Source organism: Lissotriton vulgaris, chromosome 5 (assembly GCF_964263255.1).
Source record: "Lissotriton vulgaris chromosome 5, aLisVul1.2, whole genome shotgun sequence".
Lineage (NCBI taxonomy): Eukaryota > Metazoa > Chordata > Amphibia > Caudata > Salamandridae > Lissotriton > Lissotriton vulgaris.
In genome coordinates, this window is record NC_141693.1 from 959,032,233 (window position 1) to 959,058,760 (window position 26,528).

A 26,528-nucleotide genomic window follows, 5' to 3' on the forward strand; every position below is an offset into this window, starting at 1 on the left:
GAAGGGTCAGTTACTCCATTTCCCGTTAGGTGTCCTGGCTAGCAGCAATGATCTGAAGACTATGGGGGACAAGTTCAATACGCACACAACACTCTGGTGACTAACAAAACAATTATAAAGTAACACAGATAAACTCTTTTTGTTGATTTGTAATTAGATCAAGAGGATAATGGAGGAATGAAATGTTTTACTTTAATGAGATTAGTATATTTGTCCGGATAGAGGTCTATGTGTGTAAAGCCCTCATTGCAAATTGAGAATAAAAAATGTAGGGCATTTATTAATCCGGTACATTTCATTATTCCTAGGAGAAGCATTTACCTGGTGTGATAAATACCTCTTATTCCGAGTTTAAAAATTGAAAATGAGGCATAGCATGTATAAAAAGTATTTACCACACTGAAATCCTAATGATTTGTCTTTGCCCCAACATTTTTGTGATACATCTAAGCAGGCTTGCCCTGCTAGAGTCAATCAGGGAAAAACTGAGGGTGTGAAAATAATCACACATCTCCAAATTCCATTCCCTGGTAAACGTTAGCCTTAATTTTGCAATAAGGGCCTTTGTGTACTGACATTGACTTTGTGTATTGCACACAACACAAGCTCAATTCTTTGGAACTTAGTCATTATGATTATTCAATATTTAACTCAGTGGGCGGTTAAACATCAATTTAAACCCTTCAAATCTTCAAATGTAGCCTTTTCAAGTACATGCCAATGTTTGCACTAGATGCATACCGAGTGAAACATTTAACAAGGATTATAACGTGTGACTTGCAGGTTACACGATGATCCCTGCAATGAAGTGATCCTCTAAGCACTCATATCAGGATACAAACCAATGCCTTGATAGTTAAATTCAATCATTCTCAGCAGGCACAATATCTCTTTAAGATATTTATCATAACTCGAATATTGGAGCAGAGATGAAACAAGATTTCTAATGCACCAAATGTACTTTCGTTTTTTTTTTTTTTTATCCTTTCTAGTACGTTGTAAAACAGCACGTCTCCATGTTGACCATTCAGGCTAGATGCGGGAAAAACACGTTTCCAATAAACAAATAAACAAATATTAATTATCCAATGTAACTTATGTTTTTCATCTTCAAGAAGATTAAAAGTGTATTCATCCTCGAGCCGACTCAAACCTGTGACTTATAGGCACCCACGAACCTTAACACTGAGTAGCTAAATCATTCAGTTAAACCCCTAGAGACAGTAACTTGTTTTCCGAAAACCTTGGTTCTTCTGTGCACTGGCATTTGTGCTTCATCCGTAACAACCCTTATAACATGCATTGGTGATGTGGTCTATTCACGGGGCACCCCAAAGGATATAGGAAAGGGCCTGTTGAAGGCGCTCCCACTGATACTGAATTAAAGACGGAGAAGGGAGGACTGATAAGAAAGACTGCCCCAATTTCCCATAACAGGCAAAGTGGCTGTCTTCCATTTCTGCAGTCCAGCTCTGAGATTTCCATCAAGCTTGGGCGGACAGACAATTAGCAGCATACATCACACAATTACAGTCCCCCCTCCAGCAATTCGTGTGAGTGTTTTATTGGCAGTTGACAATAAAACCTGTTTGATTTTTATCACAGAGGGATGGTTCAATTCAGAACTGGCGACAGCACTGCCCATGATTTATTCTGCCCATGACCCTACAACCTTCCCACCACTCACCACATTTCTCTTAATCTTCCCAGCAGAAGGTCCGACTTAGAAAAACCCTCGTGCGTGTCTTGAATTGACCGGCCATTTTCTTTATAATGAAAATGTAGAACACAACGTTTTTGCACGCGTGCGTTCAAAGACAAGAAGGAAAACAGACATTTTTAGCCCGAAAAGCAAGTAACTCAAGCGAGTGTTCTGCTACACAGAGTAGTAAGACAATAAGAAAACATTTCCAAACATTTCAAAAAGCATTGTTTCAAAATTATTTCTGGTGCAATACGGATAATTACACATTTTAAGACTGCTAATTCATAAAAAGTGAGCGCATATGTGCAGGCTTCACTAGTATGTTTGTTTCGACCCAGAGAATAATGAATTCTCGGGCTCTTTGCAAACCTTTACCAACGGAGAAAAAGTTTAATTTTCTAAACCTGACTTCTGGACAGCACTGTAATTCAATGCCCTGATCCTTATGGGTCCTTTAAGACCATTGCATAACAATGCCACCCCCATGTGTGTGACAAGTGCAAAGTAGTTGGACCTTGCTGACATTATCATCTCCCACAGCCTTACAGGTGCCTGCAGGGGGGGGGACATGTTATGCCTTCCCTGTGTGCATTCACCCTCTTTCCTGAATGGCATCAACTGCACAGTCCATGCCATGCAGGAGCGGCCTTTAATGCTCCCATTGCAGTGCCCTTTTAATGGACACCGCCGTGGGATGGCCAATGCACCGCCCAACAGACACATGGAAACTCGTAATCTTGCAGGCAGTGTCAGTACGAAAGCGGGGGCTGGCATGGGCAACCTTGTCCCACACCGTCGTAATTAGGCCCTCATTTTGTAATCGCCCCATTTCTTGCCCTATTGTCAAAGTGGGAATTAGTGCCTGCTGGGTTACAAATCATGGCTGAACATTTGAAAGAACATTTTGCACCTCAACAAAGGGGTTCACAAATGCTTTTTTTGTCATTTGACTGTGTTTCACTTGTATTTGAAAGTATCATTCAAAAATGTTGTTTTGCAGTAGCAACAGTCATGTTTCACAAACAGCTAATTTTGATATTTGTTCACTTTTCCAGAGAGTGGCCATTTTAGGTATGCTGACTATTGGGAATACCCCCTACATTACCCCTACAGAGAAGGAGAAAAGGCCCGACATAAACTTGTATTGTATGACTTAATCTGTATGCACGCCGACGGGCTTCCCAAAAGTGAAGCCATCCTTCTTTACTGTATGTATAAATACAATAAATAACATTTTAAAATATATATATATATATCCTGTAAGGCATCCAATGCATTACTGTTGTTTTCTTCCCCACCTCAATTTTATATTATGTTTTGGATACCTTAACCTGACCTCAGCAGATTGCTTGAACATGCAGACGGCAACAGCATAGTAAGACTGATGTGCTTCTGCAAGAGGACTTTTCTAAAAGGACATCTTCACTAGATGCACAAATCTATTACATCTGCCATCATTGGTGTGGCTCTCTCCTATCTTTGTCTTCAACCATCCTTTTTTGCTGACTTTATTTTTACTAGCTTTAGGATTCTGCACACTTTACCATTGCTTCTCAGAGCTGAAGTGCTTGTGCTCTCTTCTTAAAACATGGTAGACTTCACTTACACCCAATTTGGCAATGTAATTTACTTGTAACTCCCTACATGTAACTATAAATAAATGCTACTAGTGGGCCTGCAGCCCTGATTGGGCCACCCACATAAGTAGCCTTTTAGGCATGTCTTAGGCCTTTCAACGCAGCCAGTGTGTGCAGTTTTTAAACTTCCATTTCGACCTGAGAAAATAAACATTTGGCCAGGTTTAAATCTCCCTTTTTAACACATGTAAGTCATCATTAGTTTAGGCCAAGGGCAGGCCGATTGGCAGGGTGCACTGTCTTTAAAAAGTTGGCCATGTACTTTTAAGTTTTACATGTCCTGGTAGTGGAAAACTCTTCCATTTGTTTTTCACTATTGTAAGGCCTACCTCTCCCGTAGGATAACATTGGAGATACTTTATTACATTTAATAGGCAGTAACATCCAATTGGCAGCAGGTTGAGTTTTTTTTCTAAAGAATTGTAAGTAAAAGCCCTTTTTAATGGTAAAGTGGGATTTTTTTGACACAATTTTCAAAATGCCTCTTTTACAAAGTTAAAGTAGAAATGGGGAATGATCCAGGTAAGGAATCCGGAATGGTGCAATATACAAAATAATAACAAAGATTTACAACATCAACCATAGATATATCAATCCATTAACACAGCCTTGTGAATACTCCAGGTCTGAATTATAAAAGGGTCTTGTTATTTTCAATAATCACTTTCATATTCCCAATCCTATGTACATCTTCCCACTCTCCATTAATTAAATCTTAAACACGAAAAAAATCCTCAAATCAGTCTTTATATTTTATACATTTTTTTAGGCAGAGGTTGCAGAAGAGGCAGAGGGAAGAGCTGGTACCCCGAATCAAGGAACAGGCGAAATAACCACAAGGATAAAAACCTACAGATGGGGGGGATTAGAATGGATCCCTGTTTATAATATATCAAAGAGAGCATTGGATACTAATGAGATGAATCATCAGTAGCAAGGACTATCATTCGTCCCAACACTTCGAACAGATCATGTAAAATTTGAGATGGTTCTGATACAATTGTTCCGTAAGATGAGACTGAAGTTGAACATGAAGGTATTCATTATCAATCAATCAATCAGGACATTTGTTAAGTGCGCTACATACCCGTGAGGGTCTCAAGGCGCGGGGGATGCTACTGATCGAAGAGCCAGGTCTTTATAAACATGAACACAGATCAGCTAAGCCAACAGCAGGGGACACTCCTTCTGGCACTTGGCAGACAAGTCTTGGAACAACCTCTGCCTGCACCTCAGAAACCCTCTGTCACTCAAGCAATCCAGAAGGAAACTCAAGACCTGGATGTTTGATTAATCAGACATCCACTCAGAAGCCAACAGCTCCAGCGCCTCGAGACCCTCACAGGTGATTTGCCATGCTCTCTAAATACTTGATTGATTGATTGATTGATTAAACAATCCAACCCCCCAAGGAAGACATTTTTCTGGAATAAAAGGTCCACCAACTTTGTGTTCACCTACCCTGAACATGCCTAATGAATTGCAAACATTTGAAAGAGCCATATTGAGGGAAGTGGATCAAAATGAACTAAAAAACAAGTAAAGAGCAATTTATCAAAGAAAGAACAAAATGCTTTATCCAGAATAAAACAGTGTGAAGCAATTATAATCAAGCTGTTGCAAAGTCATCCTGTGCCCTGGGCACCCCCAACATTTTGCTGACTGCTACTGGTGGTAACTGACTCTGACTGTCCCTGGGCTCACCCTAACAAGGCCCAGTGCTATGCTGCAAAACACTTACAATACAGTGAAAACACCTCCATACACTAGGGAACACTATAGGTTGGGGTACCCCTGTGATTGGCATGACCTTCCACATAGGGTTCTAGCACCCCTTTTCTGCACTTGCATGGGTGCACTGCTGATCCTGACCTCAGTTTAAAAATAGCCTTGTGCTACAGGACTGCTTGCCTAAACTCGACCCTTCTGTTTGTGGCACTTAAAAATCGTTAACCTACAATGTTTGGGCATATTAGGGACCCCCAGGTTTTTCCCTAGTTGTCCCCGGGGTGGGGCATCGGTATCTATAAGGTGGGCCCTTCTAAAATGAGTTTTATATTCCCTGGGTAAAGTGAAATTGCACATTTCACTCCCCACATTGTGATAAAGTGCTGCCCAAAATCGACTTTGGTGGTAGTAGCACTGTGGAGGGAGAATCTGCAATATCTATGCATATTCAGAACCCCTAAAGTCTTACCTAGGTATACCAAGGGTGGGGGTCCTGTAGATATAGGCAGCGTACTTATAAAATATGTTTTATAAACCCTTCTGCTGGGAAAAATTATCCATGAAATCATCAAAGAGCAATAAATACATTTCAATTTTACAATCAATGCTTAAAAGAAAAAAGGATAAGCCCCACTCAAAAGGTCCTACACAAGAAATATAAACGTGAAGACATGGCAATGCTAGCATAGAACATACATTTAGTAAAAACCGGGGAAAAGAGTCATGAATTTATGTCCAACTCTTGCATTTTATTCCCCTTTACACAAGTACTAAAGTGCTTGGTGCAGTATACAAAGTGTGCAAGTATTGCTCTTGATCCAAGGAGAGGAAGCGAGGAAGAAAAAAGTGCAATGTACAATATAAACAGTTCCATAATTCCATAAACTACATAGTTTATTTCTTAACATTTCAGTCACTCATATAGGATATCACAGGCTCCCAAAGTCTCTACCTAGCTTCCTCTTCCGAGCCCCTTTTAATGCATACAAGCTGTATTCAATATTAAAGATGAGGAGGAAAATCTTGCCCTCCATAACTCAAATGTAGGGGCATCCTTATGTAGCCACATTGAGGCCACACACAGCTGGGCTATAGTTGTAACTACAAAGATCATATATTGATGTCTATATGCCAGCTGATCAAACCCATCTCCCTCCGTTACCCCTAACAACACATGGGATGCAGTAAATTTGACTCGACCCTTGAGAAGTTCTGCCAAAAATTTTTCTATGTCCCCAAAGAATTTTCTTAAATGCCAATATATAAAAAATGTATGGACAATTCCTGCATCATCCACTCCACAACTAAAACACTTGCCATCATTAACGCCACCCCATTTTAATAACCTAGCTGGAGTGTAATAAAGTTTAAAAATAGTCTTATAATGCTGTGCACGAAGGTTGGCAGATATCAATAATCTCCCCCGCCAAATCAATGGAATTTTCCACTTGTGTTCCTTGACACCCCAGTTTGCTGTCCCAATTCATATTTTGCCTATCCAGATCCCCTTCCTTAGTTTCTAATAATAAGTTATATAGCGAGCAAATGCATACCGCTTTTCTTACACCTTCAATTACGGGGTTTATATCGATCTTCCAGTGGCTCTTAAGTAGGTAATCACGAATTTGCAAGAATTAAAAAAATTAAGTTTTGGAGAGGTGATACTTCCCAACTAGCATCTCAAACAACATCATATCCCCATTCTCATAAAGGTCCCGATGTATTGAATACCTTTTATCCGCCATCTATCTATAATCCGATCCCAAAATATCGGGGGTAAAAGCATGGTGGCGGAAAACGGGGTATAGTGAGAGACCCTCTCAACTCTATACCATTTTCGCACCACTGTCCACACCTTATATGCAGCATGCAAAACCTTGAATCTGTTTTTTTGTAGTAGCTGGATTCCACGTTAACAAACAGACCATTTTTCGCATCACTACCCAATAGCATATGATATATTGAAGGTGATTCAGCAATATCAAATGGTTCTATCCCTGTGAAAAAAAATGTTCATACGTTGTAACATACAAGCCAGATAATATAAAATAAAATTGGGGACAGCCCATCCACCCTTTTCCTGTGGTAAAACCATATAACGCATTGCTCTCCGGGGTTTCCCTTGCGCCCATAGAAACCTCGTACATATCGACTGTAATGTAGGCAATTGTGCAGCTGATATTTCTAAAGGCACGGATATAAAAAAGTACAGGACCCTGGGCAAGATAGGCATTTTAAGAACATTACACCGTCCAACAAGTGTCAGATGTAAAATTTCACACAGGTCTAACTGTTTTCGTACTGCCGTTAAAATGTTACCCCAGTTACCCTCAACTAAAGATTTCAAACAAGTTCTTATTGTAACCCCTAATTATGATACCTCGCTTTTAACCCGCTGATCATTAAGACACTCTTGATTTAAACATAATATTTGTGTTTTAGACACATTTCATTTATATCCTGACATGGCTCCAAACTCTGCTGCTAATTGTTCTATCTTGGAGATTGCCCCTTTTGGATTAGGGGCGACCACCGCCACGTCGTCAGCATATGCAAGAACCCGATAATATTCTTGTTTCCATATTACTCATTCTATTCCTGCACTTTGCGCCAGCATCATTAAAAAAGGGTTGATATATAGGGAGAACAGTAAGGGAGAGCAGGGGCACCCCTGCCTTGTCCCTCGAGTTATATTTACTGAGCCTGACTCAAGACCCATAATACATATCTTTGCCGTAGAGCGTCTATATAAAAATTGAATAACTTTAAGGAAATGTTGTTGGAAACCCGTCTGTCGTAATACTGCCCATAACAATTCCCATGCAACCCGGTCAGATTGCTTTTTCAGCGTTTAATAAAATCAAGCTGAATTTATTCCCCATAGTATTAGCTCTATCTAACAGAGTAACTATACGGCTAATATGATTAGTAGTCCCCCTCATCGGTATGAATCCATGTTGCAGTGTAGAGACTAGCGGAGAAATAATGTCGCGAGGATTTTGGCATAAACTTTGCCATCTACATTTAGTAACAATATTGGCCGATACAAGCTTGGCTGTTCAGCGGGTTAATCCTTTCTTTTTAAAAGTATCTGTGCCTGAAGGAAGGTAGTGTGCATATCCATTTTAAGTTCCTTAAAAAAGGTTTTATATATTTCTAACGGTAACTTATCGGGTCCTGCTGCTTTTTCCATAGCTAGACTAATAACAGTTCTTTCCAGTTCCTCCATAGTAATGGGTTCCTCGAGTCTTTCTGCCTCTGATATCTCTATTTTTTTACAGTCAATGCCCTTGTAGGAAGGTGGCTACCTGACTATGGTTACCCCAGATTTTTTGCCCTGTGTTTAGCTGGTTTTCGACTTAGTTGGCCTGGTTCCCTGCTAATCAGGGCCCCAGGCTATCTGCTCTCTCTGTAAAATGGATTCCATGTACCCTAGGTACATAACTAGATTGGCTTGGGTCACCTTATCAGCCCCTGTACAGAGCACTATAGGTGCCCAGGGCATAGGTGCATCCAAGGCCTACCAGGGGCTGCAGCATATCTTTTGCCACCCCTGGCTGGCTATCTAAATTGACACAACTGGCTGATCACTCAGCTGGGGCAAGTGGGTGTAATCACCCCTTGCTTAGATATAGTATACCTATATCTAAACCTATATCTGGACACATATATAGCCTGTAAGCCACTCCTATGGAAGGCCTCATCAATCCTGGAGGCAGAGTGCATGGTTTTATGTGAGATAGTGCTCTGGCATGAGCTGAGCCTGTCTGCAGCTGTCGGGAACAACTCCCTAAGCTGATCCGGGATAATGCCATACCATATACTCTTAAGCGCATTATAATCCTCGCGGTTATATAGCAACTTTGGTTTGGCTTTATCAAAACATGTCGTGTAAGGTGTCATACGAATTGGAATACTATCCCCTCGCCAGTTCTGGCGACGGGGATAGCATTCCACCCTTCTAGAGGGAGAAGACATGTTACTTTACTGAAACGCGGTTGATTTAAAATGAGCCTCAGATCCACAAAATGGATGCCCCTGCCACAGACACGGGTCTGACCTCCTGCTGCTGACCGAAACCCGGCAGAGGAGGCCTGGACAAAGAGTTTCCTGTCACAGGGCGGTGTCAAACCACCCCAGACAGGAGATAGTGGATTGGAGTAGGGAGGTTTCAATGAAACCAGACACTGCCTGGGGAGCACAAGGCTGCCCCTTGCAGGATCCGGCCAAACCGGTTCTGGGGCCTCCCAGCCCCTGTCCCAGCGCGGCCAGGATCAAAGGAGAGGGGTGTAACCACCCCCTTCCTGGGTCCCACCCATAGGAGGGGACCTAGCAGGATGTCCAACCCCCTAGATTCGAATAAGAGGGGGAGCAGTCCCAACGGACCGCAGATCATCCTGAAGAAACATAAGAAACGAAATCTGGACCCTTCGACTTTCTACACGACGTGAGAAGACTGAAGAATCTCCCTTGTGGTCAAGGAGTGACCACCCTGTGCAAACAGGCACCATCCAGCCCTCGACCCTTGCTTTGTTGCAGTTCCCGCCGGAACTCGAGCGACAGAGATCGACGAGATCAAGCTTGCCTGCCTTCTACCTGCCCGATCCACAGTCCCTGCAGAGCTGAGACCCGTGGAGGCGACCGGAAGCGTGGGGCACGCCATCTTGAAAAGGCCACGAGACGCTGACCGTGCGGCCCACGAGTGACCCTCGAAGCTGTACACCGGGGTTTGAGAAGCCCCAGCCCCGAGCTCCACTTGCACCAAAGCTCACCCCTCCACACTCGCTGAGTGCTGCGTGGGGCCCTTCTGCTTGTGTGCGCTCGACGCGTTGGCCCGGTCACTTGCCAGCTGGCTTGTGGCCCCTGTGCCGACGAACTTTGAAATCCGACTTGCTTTTCTGGTTGCTCCAGATCTGCACCAGCTCCTGTGAAAAGGAGCACCCACTCTGACCCTCCTGGTTCGAGTGATAAGCAATCTCCCGGTTCCGCGTGGATTGCTTTTGCCAAGTGCTGTTTGCTACAATCTTCAAGCCGACGGTGCTGACGGCGAGAGCCTACGTGGGACAGATCGTGACCTGCTCCTGGACGTCGCAGATGCCCCAGAGCCCACGTGACAGCGGAGAGAAGCCTATCGACAACCGCCTGATTGCGCCCGACATTGCCTGGTTCCGTCCTGGTTCCACCCTGGTCACTGCTGAGTGACCCAGACTCTGTCCCCTCTGCTTTCAGGTACTTTTCTACTTCGATCCACCCTTGGATCGCACCGGACACTTCTGCTTCACAGCGCCTGCAGCTGCAACAGCTCCAAGCACCAAGAACCTGCGTGACAGAACCCGACGCCACTTCGACCCTGTGCACCCACGGCCTGTGGGTGAGGTAACTTTGCAACGCCGGTGTCTTTACACTGGTACACACCTCTAGGGTCTGTGTCTAAAGTTTTGTGTTCCTAGGTTCAGCGGAAGTATCTTTTTATTCACTTTAATTGACTTTTACGCACCATAGACAGTGCATTGGTGCGCGCTGCACTTTCCGTGCTGCATCCGTCTCCTGTGGGCTACTCCCGACTTCTTCATTGCTTGTCCTGACTGCTCCCAGCGAATCTCTAGGCCCTAGGCCTAACCATTGTTCGTAAAGTGTTACTTATACCACTTTTTTGATATATGGTCTGAGTGGCCACCCGCCCTCATCCATAAACGTGCAACTTTATATGTGTAACAGTGCTTTTGATTTAACGCTTGTGCCCCTTTCCTCATAAAGAGTACTGGGGAGTAATTTAGTAATAAATACATATATTTTTATAATATATACTTGTGTGGTGTCCTTTCATTTGATTACAGGATTGTATGTGGTAAAACAAGCTCGCTTAACACGACCTCTTAAGTTAAGCCTTTAAGGCTGCTTAGTCCATGCTACCACTAGGATAGCTTGTCTACAAGGTTGACTTACAACCTGACATCTTTGGGGTTTGCTTGGACTGATAACCAGTGGTTCCAGAATTGGAAACACTACCTATCAGGCCAACTTCTCACATTGGTGGCAGCGGTGGGATTTGAGCTTGCTGTTTGTTTTACCATTGCAATCTTTATCAAATTGAAAGATCACATCAAGTACCTCTAGGTACATATAAATCAAAAGCTTAGCATATTAAGTTCTACTGAACTTAGTAGTTGTAGATTAAAGGGATTAGCACACCCTGACTACAACTCACTAGCAAGGTACAGTAGGAAACCACTTAGTGTAGGTAAGTGCACCACTTACACCTCACTAGCAGTCATGTCTGATACAGGTAGAGCTTCAGGCTCTGCTCCTGTAATAGTTGATCCTATAGGGACAACATCCAGATATGACAACCTTAGCCACAAAGACCTGAGTGCCTTGTGCACAGCCAGGGGGCTAAAAAAGGGCAGAGGCCCTACCATTCCTTCCCTAATAGCTCTCCTAGAAAAGGATGACCTAGACAAGGCGATTCAGACTCCCTTAGAAACAGAGGAAGGGATAAACTCCCCTGAGAATGAGGATCTTCAAGAAGGAATAGAGGAGGAAGAGGAAGACCCAGAGGAAGGCTCTGATGTAGAAGAGCCTGAAGATCAGGATCAGGTGGGAAACCAGGTACAGGTTGCCAGGCTTAACCAGGCCAACTTGGACCTACATGAGAATGGAGAGGGCCAGCACCACTCCAGATCTCATAACCAAATTCTCCCAGGTAATAGAAGGGAGAGATCTCTGTCAAGGGACTCTCACCTTTCTAGTGCCTCAAGAGAATCTCAAAGAGGAATGACTTCCTCCCAGAGAAAAGAGCATAGGGCCAGGATGAGGGCTGTCCAACTCCAAATAGAAAGGGAAGAGGTAGCCTTGGCTCAAGCTAAACTTGCTTTAGCAAGAGAGAAAAAATTGTGTGGCTTAGATGCCACTGGTGGCAGCAAAATTCCTAAAGAGAAACCCAGGTCCTATGATAGTAGAAACCTGACAAAGATTGTGCCCCCCTATCAGGAAGGGGATGACATCCACAAATGGATGACTGCTCTGGAGAGAGCCTGCATGGTACAGCAGGTTCCTGAGGAACAGTGGGCAGCAATCTTATGGTACTCCTTTTCAGAGAAAGGGAGGGATAGGCTCCTCACTGTCAGACATGAGGATGCCAGCAATTACAAAGTCCTGAAGAGTGTTCTGATAGATGGGTTTGGCTTAACCACTGAACAGTACAGGTTAAAGTTCAGAGACACCCAGAAGACACAGACTCAGGACTGGACTGATTTTGTTGATTGTGCAACTAAGGCTCTGGAGGGTTGGCTGAATGGCAGCAAAGTACATGACTTCACAGGATTGTATAATTTGATTATGAGGGAGCAGATCCTTAGTAATTGTCAGAACCAGCTCTTACACCAGCACCTGGTAGACTCAGATTTGACCTCTCCCCAAGAATTGGGAAAGAGGGCAGATAAGTGGGTCAGAACCAGGATTAGGCCTAAGAATCAGGACAATAACCAGAAGAAGGAGTCTACCAAGCCTCAAGATAAGGGTGGGGATAAAAGTAAAGAAAACACTTCCCCAGGGCCCCAAAACTCCAAGAAGGGGGGTGGGTCCCAAGACACTTCTTCAACAGAGAAAAAGCCTTATTGCCATGCCTGTAAACAGGTTGGGCATTACAAAACAGACAGCTGTTGTCCCAAGAATGGCAATAAAGAAAACATACCTCCAAAGCCAGCTCCAACACCTCCTGTTACTGTCAGCAGTAATCCCCCAGGAAGTGGGAGCACACCCAGGAATCTGGGTGGGTTTACTTTTGGAGCCCAAGGGGACCCTGGCCTATCCAGGTCCCCATCCCCAAATGATCTTGTCTATGAGACTGGCATGGGGTTTGCCAACTTCTCTGTTTGCCCAAATACCTTGAGCAAATATAGGCAGGAACCCATCATCAATGGTTTGAAAGTGGAAGCTTTTAGAGACACAGGGGCTAGCATCACCATGGTGGCTGACTGTATAGTCCCCTCTAAGCAACTTTTACCAGGTGCCACATACCAGGTAACAAACATTGATGGTATCCAAACAAATCATCCAATGGCAGTAGTAAGTCTCAGCTGGGGAGGTGTCATTGGCCCAAAGAGAGTGGCAGTGTCACCAAACTTGCCTGTAGACTGTCTACTGGGTAATGATTTGGAAATCTCAGCCTGGGCTGAGGTTGAACAGGAAATCCATTCTAGAATGGTAAATTCCAATGGAAAGGTTAGTGGGGCTGTACTGGCTATGGCCCCAATTCAAGGTGTCCTTCCTGAAAAGGTTGGTAGGGCTGAGCAACTCTCTGCCCCATCTTTACCAGAAGCTCTTCCCAGACAGAATAGCAAAGCTGTTATGATAACAGCAGAAACCCAAACTGAGTCTCCTCCTGAAAAGGTTGGTGGGGCTGTGATGGCCACAGCCCAAACTCAAACAGATATGTGTGTTGTGAAGCCTGAAATGATGGATCACTCCACCCAAACTGAGAGTATGGAGGAGGAAGAGAAATCTCCCCCTCACCAGACAGTAGGACAGGATCAGCCTCCTCAGGGAACTGATCTTACCCCTGATGAAGGAACTGCCCCAGAGGTTGTTAGGCCTGGCCTGACAGAGCCTCTGATGGCAGTGGACCCTTCTCAGGTGGGATCCAGTCTGGAGCAGGTAACCTGCCCCTCTCTACCTTGCCTTAGTCAGCCCAGGGCTGCAGAGGACAAGAAGGACAGTGAGACCCAGAGGGCCCCCTGTCAAATAAAGCACCCCCATCAACAGATTAGGGGCACCAAAACTAGTAGGCCTAGTAAGGTGAAAACTTTAAAAACTCCTGAGGGAGCCCCCTTAAAAACAGTTAGGGACCTCCCCCAGATGGATTCTGTTGGGCACAGCCAAACCTGGGACCCAAAGGGCCCAAACCTGAACTGTCCCTCCAGCAAGCCAAACAGAGGGACCCAGCCTCCAGCTTTAGGTAGCCAGAGGTTGACCCTGAGAGCTCAGTGCAACTCAGTTGAAGAAAGAAAGGCACATATGGTGGAAGATAATTGGAGGAAGTTGAGCCCAAAAATAGTGGAGCCTCACTTCAATACTCCATATCCAAACCAGCCTTTAACTTTGCATAAACACACCCAAGGTAGTGATTCCCTATGGGGGAGACCCTCTAATACCCCTAGGGTGAGGGACTGCTTAGTGGACCATGAGACAGGGGGTACCCATGCTAGTGCAGGTACTTCCTTATATGGCCACTCAGGCAATAAAGGCTTACCTGGCCAAGGATAGCCTTATCTCCTTTCGTTTGGGGGGGGGTTATGTAGGAAGGTGGCTACCTGACTATGGTTACCCCAGATTTTTTGCCCTGTGTTTAGCTGGTTTTCGACTTAGTTGGCCTGGTTCCCTGCTAATCAGGGCCCCAGGCTATCTGCTCTCTCTGTAAAATGGATTCCATGTACCCTAGGTACATAACTAGATTGGCTTGGGTCACCTTATCAGCCCCTGTACAGAGCACTATAGGTGCCCAGGGCATAGGTGCATCCAAGGCCTACCAGGGGCTGCAGCATATCTTTTGCCACCCCTGGCTGGCTATCTAAATTGACACAACTGGCTGATCACTCAGCTGGGGCAAGTGGGTGTAATCACCCCTTGCTTAGATATAGTATACCTATATCTAAACCTATATCTGGACACATATATAGCCTGTAAGCCACTCCTATGGAAGGCCTCATCAATCCTGGAGGCAGAGTGCGTGGTTTTATGTGAGATAGTGCTCTGGCATGAGCTGAGCCTGTCTGCAGCTGTCGGGAACAACTCCCTAAGCTGATCCGGGATAATGCCATACCATATACTCTTAAGCGCATTATAATCCTCGCGGTTATATAGCAACTTTGGTTTGGCTTTATCAAAACATGTCGTGTAAGGTGTCATACGAATTGGAATACTATCCCCTCGCCAGTTCTGGCGACGGGGATAGCATTCCACCCTTCTAGAGGGAGAAGACATGTTACTTTACTGAAACGCGGTTGATTTAAAATGAGCCTCAGATCCACAAAATGGATGCCCCTGCCACAGACACGGGTCTGACCTCCTGCTGCTGACCGAAACCCGGCAGAGAAGGCCTGGACAAAGAGTTTCCTGTCACAGGGCGGTGTCAAACCACCCCAGACAGGAGATAGTGGATTGGAGTAGGGAGGTTTCAATGAAACCAGACACTGCCTGGGGAGCACAAGGCTGCCCCTTGCAGGATCCGGCCAAACCGGTTCTGGGGCCTCCCAGCCCCTGTCCCAGCGCGGCCAGGATCAAAGGAGAGGGGTGTAACCACCCCCTTCCTGGGTCCCACCCATAGGAGGGGACCTAGCAGGATGTCCAACCCCCTAGATTCGAATAAGAGGGGGAGCAGTCCCAACGGACCGCAGATCATCCTGAAGAAACATAAGAAACGAAATCTGGACCCTTCGACTTTCTACACGACGTGAGAAGACTGAAGAATCTCCCTTGTGGTCAAGGAGTGACCACCCTGTGCAAACAGGCACCATCCAGCCCTCGACCCTTGCTTTGTTGCAGTTCCCGCCAGAACTCGAGCGACAGAGATCGACGAGATCAAGCTTGCCTGCCTTCTACCTGCCCGATCCACAGTCCCTGCAGAGCTGAGACCCGTGGAGGCGACCGGAAGCGTGGGGCACGCCATCTTGAAAAGGCCACGAGACGCTGACCGTGCGGCCCACGAGTGACCCTCGAAGCTGTACACCGGGGTTTGAGAAGCCCCAGCCCCGAGCTCCACTTGCACCAAAGCTCACCCCTCCACACTCGCTGAGTGCTGCGTGGGGCCCTTCTGCTTGTGTGCGCTCGACGCGTTGGCCCGGTCACTTGCCAGCTGGCTTGTGGCCCCTGTGCCGACGAACTTTGAAATCCGACTTGCTTTTCTGGTTGCTCCAGATCTGCACCAGCTCCTGTGAAAAGGAGCACCCACTCTGACCCTCCTGGTTCGAGTGATAAGCAATCTCCCGGTTCCGCGTGGATTGCTTTTGCCAAGTGCTGTTTGCTACAATCTTCAAGCCGACGGTGCTGACGGCGAGAGCCTACGTGGGACAGATCGTGACCTGCTCCTGGACGTCGCAGATGCCCCAGAGCCCACGTGACAGCGGAGAGAAGCCTATCGACAACCGCCTGATTGCGCCCGACATTGCCTGGTTCCGTCCTGGTTCCACCCTGGTCACTGCTGAGTGACCCAGACTCTGTCCCCTCTGCTTTCAGGTACTTTTCTACTTCGATCCACCCTTGGATCGCACCGGACACTTCTGCTTCACAGCGCCTGCAGCTGCAACAGCTCCAAGCACCAAGAACCTGCGTGACAGAACCCGACGCCACTTCGACCCTGTGCACCCACGGCCTGTGGGTGAGGTAACTTTGCAACGCCGGTGTCTTTACACTGGTACACACCTCTAGGGTCTGTGTCTAAAGTTTTGTGTTCCTAGGTTCAGCGGAAGTATCTTTTTATTCACTTTAATTGACTTTTACGCACCATAGACAGTGCATTGGTGCGCGCTGCACTTTCCGTGCTGCATCCGTCTCCTGTGGGCTACTCCCGACTTCTTCATTGCTTGTCCTGACTGCTCCCAGCGAATCTCTAGGCCCTAGGCCTAACCATTGTTCGTAAAGTGTTACTTATACCACTTTTTTGATATATGGTCTGAGTGGCCACCCGCCCTCATCCATAAACGTGCAACTTTATATGTGTAACAGTGCTTTTGATTTAACGCTTGTGCCCCTTTCCTCATAAAGAGTACTGGGGAGTAATTTAGTAATAAATACATATATTTTTATAATATATACTTGTGTGGTGTCCTTTCATTTGATTACAGGATTGTATGTGGTAAAACAAGCTCGCTTAACACGACCTCTTAAGTTAAGCCTTTAAGGCTGCTTAGTCCATGCTACCACTAGGATAGCTTGTCTACAAGGTTGACTTACAACCTGACATCTTTGGGGTTTGCTTGGACTGATAACCAGTGGTTCCAGAATTGGAAACACTACCTATCAGGCCAACTTCTCACAGCCCTGTAGTAGCTTTTCCATGGCCTGTATATCTTGAGGTTCACCTGTATAAAATGCCTCATAGTATTCCTGGAATACCTTTAGTATCCCTTCATCCGTATCGGGTAAGTTCCCTCCGGCATCTACTACTGGTCCGATTCTTTGGGCCGCTTACCTTGATCGCACCCTTTGTGCCATGAAGCGGCTGGTTGCCTCCCCGTATTCATAACTTTGGCCATTATTAATAATGTGTTTCTTAGCTATTTCCTCGCTCCAGTGTAGGTTTATTTTATCCTTGCACTTAGCAACGTGTACCTGTATCCCAGCGATCTCAAGCCCGGCCTAAATCCCCTGCATGAGTCTTTCTTACAGCCAAATTGCCACATAATTCCTATATATATATTTGTAGTTGCTTCTGTTTATAAAGCCCATAGCACAGAGTTTTGCCCCTGATATCTGCTTTTAAGGCATCCCACACTGACCCTATCCGAGCAGTAATTCGATTAATAGCCAGAAATTGCTCAAACCACACTTTCATATGTGCCACATATTCGCTATCCAGAAGCAGCTTCTTATCAAATGAAAATGTTTGTGGTCTAATTTCAATTTTAAGCATATTGAGGTTCAATACAAGAGGGCCAGGATCCGAGGAGATATACGGATGCACCTTAATGTCAGCATCCGGCAATAGCAGGCCAGATAAAAAAAAGTAGTCCAGCCTCACCAATTTCTGTGGTGGATGTGAAAAAAAAGTGTACCCAGACTCTGACTCCCGCAGTGTCGCCCATGCATCCACCAGGCCATGATCCACGACTAAGGACTGCAGTGCCTTAAAGACTTTCGGTTTTCTGCCATTGTAAGACTTGGTATTATCATGTAGCTGCCCTACCTCCAAATGTATATTTAAGTCCCCACATACTATCAGTGGAGTGGGCCATAGTGCAAGTTCCACATTCAAACCCTCTAATTCTGCAGCCTCGTCGTGGTCCGACCCATATAGTGTACAAACAATGCACTTTTGTTTACCAATCATACATTCCGCAATGACCCATCTCTGAGGTTTATCTGCTAAAACGCTTCCGGTCCCCTGTATATGATTTTTAGCTAGAATAGCTACCCCCTTATGGTCGTGAATTGCTCTGTGCATGCCAGCCACTAAACCCCAGTTCTGACAGCAGTTTTTGTTTACTTCATGGGATGTGAGTTTCTTGAATGCATACCAGATCTAATTAAAGCAATCTCAACTCTGCCAGAATCTGTTGTCTTTTATTATAGCTATTCAATCCACACACATTTAGGGACCCAAGCTGAATGCCAGTATCCTTACGCCTATCCCCCATTCTTATTCATCACAATCTTGAGCATTAGGACCATATAGCCAAAACCATTGAATTTCTTGATTGTCTCATTGTAGCTTAATGGATTCTTTTTTCCCATACCCAACCCCCCTCCTGCTCCCCCTCTCACTACCCCTGCACGGTTTCAGCTGAAGCCTTGCCCTCCCCCCACCTTCCTCCCCAAAAAAGGCTAGGAGACCCAGGGTCTCCATGATGGAACGGATGGGTGACGGTACAACGCGTACCGTCACAACGCGTGCTGTTACAACGCGTCCCTTACAACGCAAGTCGTTACCACGACTTGCGTTGGGGGCGCGGATATCGATAAATTTACTATTCTAACACCAGTCCCCGTGGACACTAGGGAAGGTGTTGGAATAGTAAATTTACTATTTTTAATCTTCTAGCGCCCTCCAGCGCAAGTCGTGGTAACGACATGTGTTGTTACGGACGCGTAGTAACAGCACCGCGTTGAAACATCCGCGTTGTAACGGATGTTTCCCGATGGAATGGACCCCCTTGTTCCACTATTTGCACAGCTATGCTTATTTTCTTCAGCATCGACTTCATGCAAATTGGATAAGATTCCCCCCAAAAAAACACTCAACTAAGAGTGCAAAACAAAATAAAGAGAAAAGCTAATATAGTCCATGCATATTGCTGTTGCTAGGTAAAAAATAAATCACATCTAGTGCTCCATATCACTTTATCTAGATTTATCCCAATGTCAATTCTTCAATGAGTGTAAATATTCCTTTGCTCCTGTTTCTGTGGCAAAGAAATGCACTTGCTCATTGTAGATAATCTTTAACTTCGCAGGGTTCTTTTTATCTCTAAATGGAGTAATGAGCTTGCCCAATTGCCATCTTTTCTCTACGGTAAGGGGACAGTAATCGGGGCGCACAAAAAATTCTACTCCCTTCCCCTTTTTCTTCTGATCTGGTCGCGCCAGGTTGTAAACTGCCTCTCTTGCCAAAAATGTGTTGATTGATATTAAGATTGCTCTTGGTTTGTTTACATTCTGCCCTGCTATTTTGCATACTGTAAAGCGGAACCTATGCATTCGGAGGATTTCCCGATCCCAATCCAATTCCATAGGGTCAGCCCAGGAAGGGGCTCAGTAAAATTTTTGCAAACAAACTTTCGCACATCTTGCCCCTCCACCCGCTCTGGAATGTCCAATATGCGTTGATTATTGCGCCATAGGCAATTCTCTAAATCCTTAATCTTCCGCAATGTGTCATCCTTTGCAGCACAAAGTGCCTCAGTTGTTGCTTTCTGCATGGTAAGCTCATCCTCTAGGTTTGAAATGCATGTCTCTGCCTCATTGAACCTCTTGGCGAACTAGGAGCAGGATTTTGCCACCCTCCGTACTGAGTTCTGCGCCTTGCGACACGCTCCCTGCGTGCGCAAGCTCTCTGTGCGGGTCTCCTCCCTATGGGCCATTATGCTGTGGTAGATGAGAGCCAACAAGATATCTTCATGGTTTTCTGTCTCATTCAAGTTGAGTTGTATCCCAGAGGCTGCCACATTTACCCCAGAGACTCCCATAAATGAATAATCCCACTGGTAGGAGTCGGTACTTACAGCTATCTCAGGGCCTGCATTCTCCCATAGATCAGCTTTTTTACAAACTGTATTGTACGGGGTACTCACATCTGTTTCATCCCCCGAGGTATCAGATGTTCAGACATTGAAAAGAAAGGATAATCTCCAGAGTCACTCTCCTTTACGTTATCCTGTTTGTCAGTTTTATCTCCAATTGCTGTTAGCTCTGCGCTTCCCTCGTATGTATTGGCCCCCGCGCCACTTGCCTCTCCCTTTTCACTTTTTTCTCAGTGTTTATTGGCCGCTATATTATCCTTGCCCTTGTCCAATATCATATCTGGTGTATAGTCTTGAGGGATTCCCTCCCCCAGCATATCAGCTTTTGCATTTGGGGGTTTCAACATTGTCTTAGATGTAGGGGGCATAACTTTCTTTATCTTCCCTGCCAAAAATAGCGCAGGGACAGACTTCTTGCAGCTCTCCATGCGGGTTTTCTTCTGGGGGTCTCATAATGGCCCCTTGTCCGCTGCCTCCGCAATGCTCTTTGCTCTTCCCCGTCCTGCCTTCGGGGGCATTGCGGTGTTACGCGGTCTAGCTTGCCGGGTGCCTTACGATCTCGTCCATGTTCTGCACGCAGCCCTACGTGCACACACGGAAGACCGCCCAGCGGGAGTCAGCAGCTTCCAGCCCTTCACTCGGGAATCCAGCCGAGGCTCAGGAGCATTGCCGCCGTTGCGCACCAAGCCAGAAACCGAGTCCACAAAACCATGCAGCCCTGCTGGATGACTGGTTCCGTCAAAGCGCTGCCTTCGGCGTCCTCAAAACCGTCGGAACGGTAAGTCTACCAGGGGGGGAAAAGCTCCAGGAGCAGCAAGGTCACACGACTGCACTCACGGCCGCCATCTTGCCTCCTGTCTCTTTGGGGACGTCAACCTAAAATATTTATTTAGCAACATGCTCTAAGATGCAGTATTTTTGCTAACATAAGCAGACATACGATTAGAAATAATATGATCAGCATTGTTGCAATTCCATAAAATACAAATGGAGAAATCATATTACAATGATGGTGAAAACTGGTCTTATATGCATAGAATAACACCCTCCCTACCTAGGAACTATGTTTTATAAAATATAGAAGGTCTCTTAGGCTTGTGCGGGGGACCCCATATCTCTAGAATCAGCAGAAATGGATCACATCAGGATCTGCAAAAGCTCTTTGTCTCTCTGGAAAAATGGGATTGGCGCCAGAATCATGTTAGCTGCAGCTGCATGTATGTTGTGGCTAAAACGTGGGCCGATCAGCCCGATCAACAGCTACCTTGTTATGATAACCTTGGAGGCTTCAGCACTCAGTGTGCAGACTAGAGTCATGATGTAAGTCTAGGGATGCTGAAAACAAGCCATTCTCATGTGAAGCATTGCACGCAGCCTAACTTACAACAACAGCTATATGCAGTGTTGTGTGCAAAAGCAGCAAAAAGGTAAAATGGCGTTTAAATGTTGTTATACTATCTATAATTCTAACTCCCTTGATCCCTTAGTATTCTAGGTACCAGTGACTAGCATTGGTAAGTTAAATGGTATAGGTCCTATTTGATAAAACTTAAACTTGGTGGAGCGTAAAGAGTTACCTGTTCAAAGTATGAATGTTGTTTTTATGGGCCCAGGTGAGTATGGCAAATGAGCAAGTTAGCCCAAGTTCTATCAGTTTCTTTAGTAGCAGTAGTGTGGTTAGGGTTTAGATAAGATAGGTAGTTAGTCGTGTTAGGATTATTGATTTGTATTTTGAATTTGATTTATGTATTAACCAAACTTGTTCGTACCTGTTATATGTTTGTTTTGGAATCCATGGGGGCAGAATAGTGGGTGGTAAATGGAAGCCACACTGCAGTGAGGTCACTTGCCGGTGGAAGTAAGTGCATGGTTAGGTAAAACAGGAAGAACTATTTAGGGACTTTCTGTATAAATGTGTGAATAATTGATAGCAAAGAGTTCGCTAGTGAAACTTTTTTGTTATATCACCTAGAAAGGGTAACACTGAAGAAGTAACAGGGTTTTCTGAGCTTCATTGACAGCAAAGCGGTTCGCTGGTGAAACTTTAGCCTTATATAACCTAGAAAGGGTAAGCCCGAGGGAGTAACAGGTTCTCTGATGCTTGCATGAAGGGTAGATGGAAGGGATCTACTTGTAGTGTATGAAGAGTAAATGGAAGGGAGTTACTCGTAGTGAGTGCAAATCATCTTTCCTTTGAATTAGTCACTCAGGCACAGCGGCGAATGTTTTTATGTTGTCGATTAATGAAAATTTGCATTAAAAAGAGAATAGAAGTAAGTTCTCGTATTATCTTGTAAAGAAGGAAATCAGTTGCGGAGCTGATCTGACGTCACTTAGAGGCGCGCTGGTATTGGTTAAGACAGCGGGTGTGTAGCTGAGGTAATACTGTAAAGGAGGGGGAGTGAAGGAGCGTGAGAACTCTTCTCACAAGAAAAGTCGCGCAACTATTGGCAGAATGTATTTGAATTCTAATTGCTGATTGGTCATTGAAAATTAAGAAACCTGCTGGTATTGAAAGTCTTTTAGTAAGCAATCAAGGACCAGATGTAGGTGGCCTCTAGCAACTTCATTAGAAACGGTGTTACAGGAAAGGGAACAGAGAAACAAAGAAATTAGTTAATACAGAAAATTTCACAGTTAAATACAAGTCCCGAAGCCCTAACAATTCTAGTGACTATAGGTCCTGTTCTTCGCTTATACAGAGATAAACAGATTAGTCCTAAACCTCCCGTTCTGACTACACCTGTAGTGCAGCCAAGAAAAGACACATTAATAGTGGATGATCAAGCAAGTGAATGTGAGTCGGAAATTTCTCTGATGGATTTACCTTTAAGAGAACCTGTAAGTAGCTCAGTCAGGAAAACTACTCCTGCAAGTTCTAGAGAGGTACGAATGGAAACATCCTCAGGTACAACAAGTGCTACTGTAGTTACCCCAGAAGAAATTGAGAGATGGTCTCGAGAAATATAAAAGCCAAAATCACAGGCGAAAGCATTTGATATTTTTAAATTAAGAGTTGAATTGGAAAAATTGCTTGCTGGAATTGTGGGGTTAGATAGATTAAATACATTAAATGAAGAGGAATTGTTGTTTATATGTCGAAGTATTACTCAAAATACAAAAACATTTTATGAAAAGTTAACGAATTTGGCCTCTGAAATGGGAATTGATATTTGTAAATCTAAAGTGTTACAGAAAGCTTATCGAGCTGAATTTTCTGACAAGGTTTCGAAAATATGAGTTTGTCATGTTGTAAACTGCAAATTAAGGAACTATTATCACAATTGCAAAAATGGGGTGATTTAGAAAGGTGGAAAGCTAGATGGACAAAGTAAAAAAAAGAAGCCCAAGCGAAAAACACGGTATCCGAATATTTATTGAAAGAACCAGAAAAAGTAGAAAAGTTGTGCCCGATGAGAGAAGTGCCAGGAGGAGGTTATGTGCATGTTCCATGGTCCTGTCAGGATATTTTGTCATTTACGAATGATTTTCCAAAACTTCGAGAGAAGTCTGTAGAATGGTACAGGCAGGTCGAAAGATTTAGATGGGTTATTTGACATTGTTGTTCCTGTAGACCTATGAACAGAATGTAAAATAGCAGTCGATTGGCCTAAAGATGAGTACCCTAGAGACCCGAAGACAGGAGCCCCATCAGATGAGGTTATGAAGAAATACAATGAAGTAATACTGTACTTGAAAGGAAAGGTACCTCCAAAAGAAACAGATTGGACAAGAATAGACAGAACTACCCAAAATAAGGATGAATCCATACATGCAAATAATGAGCGCCTTTTGCAGGTATGAAAGCAATACAGTGGTTTGGAAAGCATTGATACGAAAGACATGACACATTTTATTTATCGGTTTGTGTCAGGGTTAAAACCAGAAATTTCACAAATGATTAAAGATCATAAAATCTGCTGACAGGCCAAGCCGATAGATGAAATTTTAAAATATACAAAATACTGTGGAGATGAGATAGACAATAAACAAAAGAATTTGGAAGAAAAGGTAATGTGGGCACAAGTAAAACTAGCAGAGCAACAAGAACTTCAATTATGCCAAATGAAAAATAATCAGACCCAAGGAGATGGAAGTGGTGACAAACCAAGGGGAAAATTCAACAGAGATGAGCCCAAGAAAAAGTTCCCTTGTCACGGGTGCGGAAAATTAGGGCATTGGAAGAACGAGTGTAAGGCTGTACTGAATGATAATATGCAAACTAACAATTTGAATTCAGAGACGCAGAATGAGGTGTCGAGAAAACAGCAACAACAGGTAATACAGAACCAGTTACCACTAGCGACTATGGCAAATTCTGGGAGTCAAGCACCTTACAGTGTGGATACCACAAATTGGGAGGGAAGTGGTTGAAGAGAAACAGTGACACCAAATTTTCTTTTGAGTGACACATACTTTGATGATGACAGTTTCTGACGGTGCCTTAGAGGGGAGGATGAGGAATGTGTACTTGGCGCATTCTTACAGGTAGATCAGTCATGTCCGTACATTGAAGGAAAAGTCAAAGGAAACGATGTTACCTTTTTATTGGACACTGGCGCTACCCGTTTTACTGTGAGAACAGTAGACGTTCCAAACCTACCCCTCTCGGGAGAAGCGATCCAAGTAGTGGGTGTTTCTAATAAACAAATTACTACCCCAGTTACAGAACCAATGGAAGTCAGAATAGGCAATTTTAAAGAGATGCACAAGTTTGTTTTGTGCGATTCCAGTCCAGTAAACCTATTAGGTAGAGACTTGCTGTGCAAAATGAATTGCACTATCTTTTGCACACCAAGTGGTGTTGAAATTCAAACCCCAGATGAAGATGGAATTTATAAATTAATGTTAGCAAAACAGGAAACTGAAAATAAAAAGTTAACTTTAGAAGACTTGCCAAGAGAATTACAGCATACAGTAAATCCTAATGTGTGGGATTTTACAGGAAAGTATGTAGGATTAATGGCAAATGTCGGTCCAATAAAAGTGACAGTAAAGGAAGGTGCAGTTTACCCAAATATTCGACAGTATAAAATGACCCCAGAAATAAAAGCAGGAGTTGCAGCAGAAATAAAACGTCTAGTTGATGCAGGCATTTTGCAAGAATTAATGAGTAGTCCATGTAACTTACCTATAATTGGCATAAAGAAACCGAGTGGAAAGTACAGGGTCGTACAGGACCTCCGCAAAATTAATAATAATTTGTTGTCCGATGTTGTCCAGTTGTGCCAAATCCTGCTGTGATTCTGTATCAAATACCGTGGGCAGCAGGTTGGTTCACTGTAATTGATTTGTGTCATGCATTTTTCTCAATTCCATTACATCCAGATAGCAAATATCTTTTTTCGTTCAAATTCGACAGCCATGTCTACGTTTCGAACCATGTCCCTCAGGGGTACACAGAAAGCCCATCGATTTTTAATCAGATTTTGAAAAAGTACCTTGAATCTTTGGTACTGCCCGGACACTCAGTCCGGTACAGTATATAGATGACCTACTGGTGGCGTCTAAAACTCGAAATGACTGTGTTGTTGATACTATTGTTTTACTGAATAATTTAGGTGAAGTAGGAAACAAAGTATCACCTGAGAAACTGCAATCTTGCAACACATCAGTGAAATATCTGGGGCACCAAAGAGAGAGAGGTGTCAGAAGAGTTAGCTCATAAAGAATCAGAATAATCCGAAACATGGATCTACCTCAAACACAGAAAGAAATCAGAATATTTCTTGGAGTTGTAGGTTACTGCAGGCAGTGGATTGTAGGATTTGCAGTCCTAGCAAAACCATTGATGCAAATGACAAAGAAAAGAGCAAAGGACCCAGTAGAATGGGATGACGAAAGCATGTCATCTTTCTTAAAATTACGAGATTGTCTGTGCTCAGCTCCAGCATTAGGGATGCCTGACTACTCAAAAGATTTTGCATTGTTTTGTGATACACAAGACAATTGTGCACTTTCAGTTCTGACTCAGACCCATGGTCTGATGAGACATCCTGTGGCATATTTTTCTTTGACACTGGATCCAAGGGGGTCTGCATTGCCAGGATGTTTGAAAGCAGTAGCTGCAACTTGCATGAGTCTTGAGCAAAGTGAGTCCAATATTATGGGACATCCAGTAACTGTGTATGTTCCACATGCAGTTGTGATTTATTTTGTTGACTCAGTATTTGACTCCTAGTCAGCTGACTAAGTATGAGTGAATCCTTCTAGGTGCAGCAAATGAGACCATTTCTAGGTGTAATATTCTGAACCCAGCAACACTATTGCCTGATTCACAGTTTGCAGAAGTCAGAATTGAAATCAAACATAATTGTATCGACCTTACAGAATACTGTACCAAACCTCGCCCAGACATAAGAGATGAGCCATTAATACATTCAGAACATGAGCTATTTGTAGATGGTTCATGCATGTGACATGAGGAAGGAGGATTGAGTGCTACTTTATGGGGTCCAGTTGAAGCATCCTATTTACCTGGAGTCAAGTCAGCACAAGTAGCCA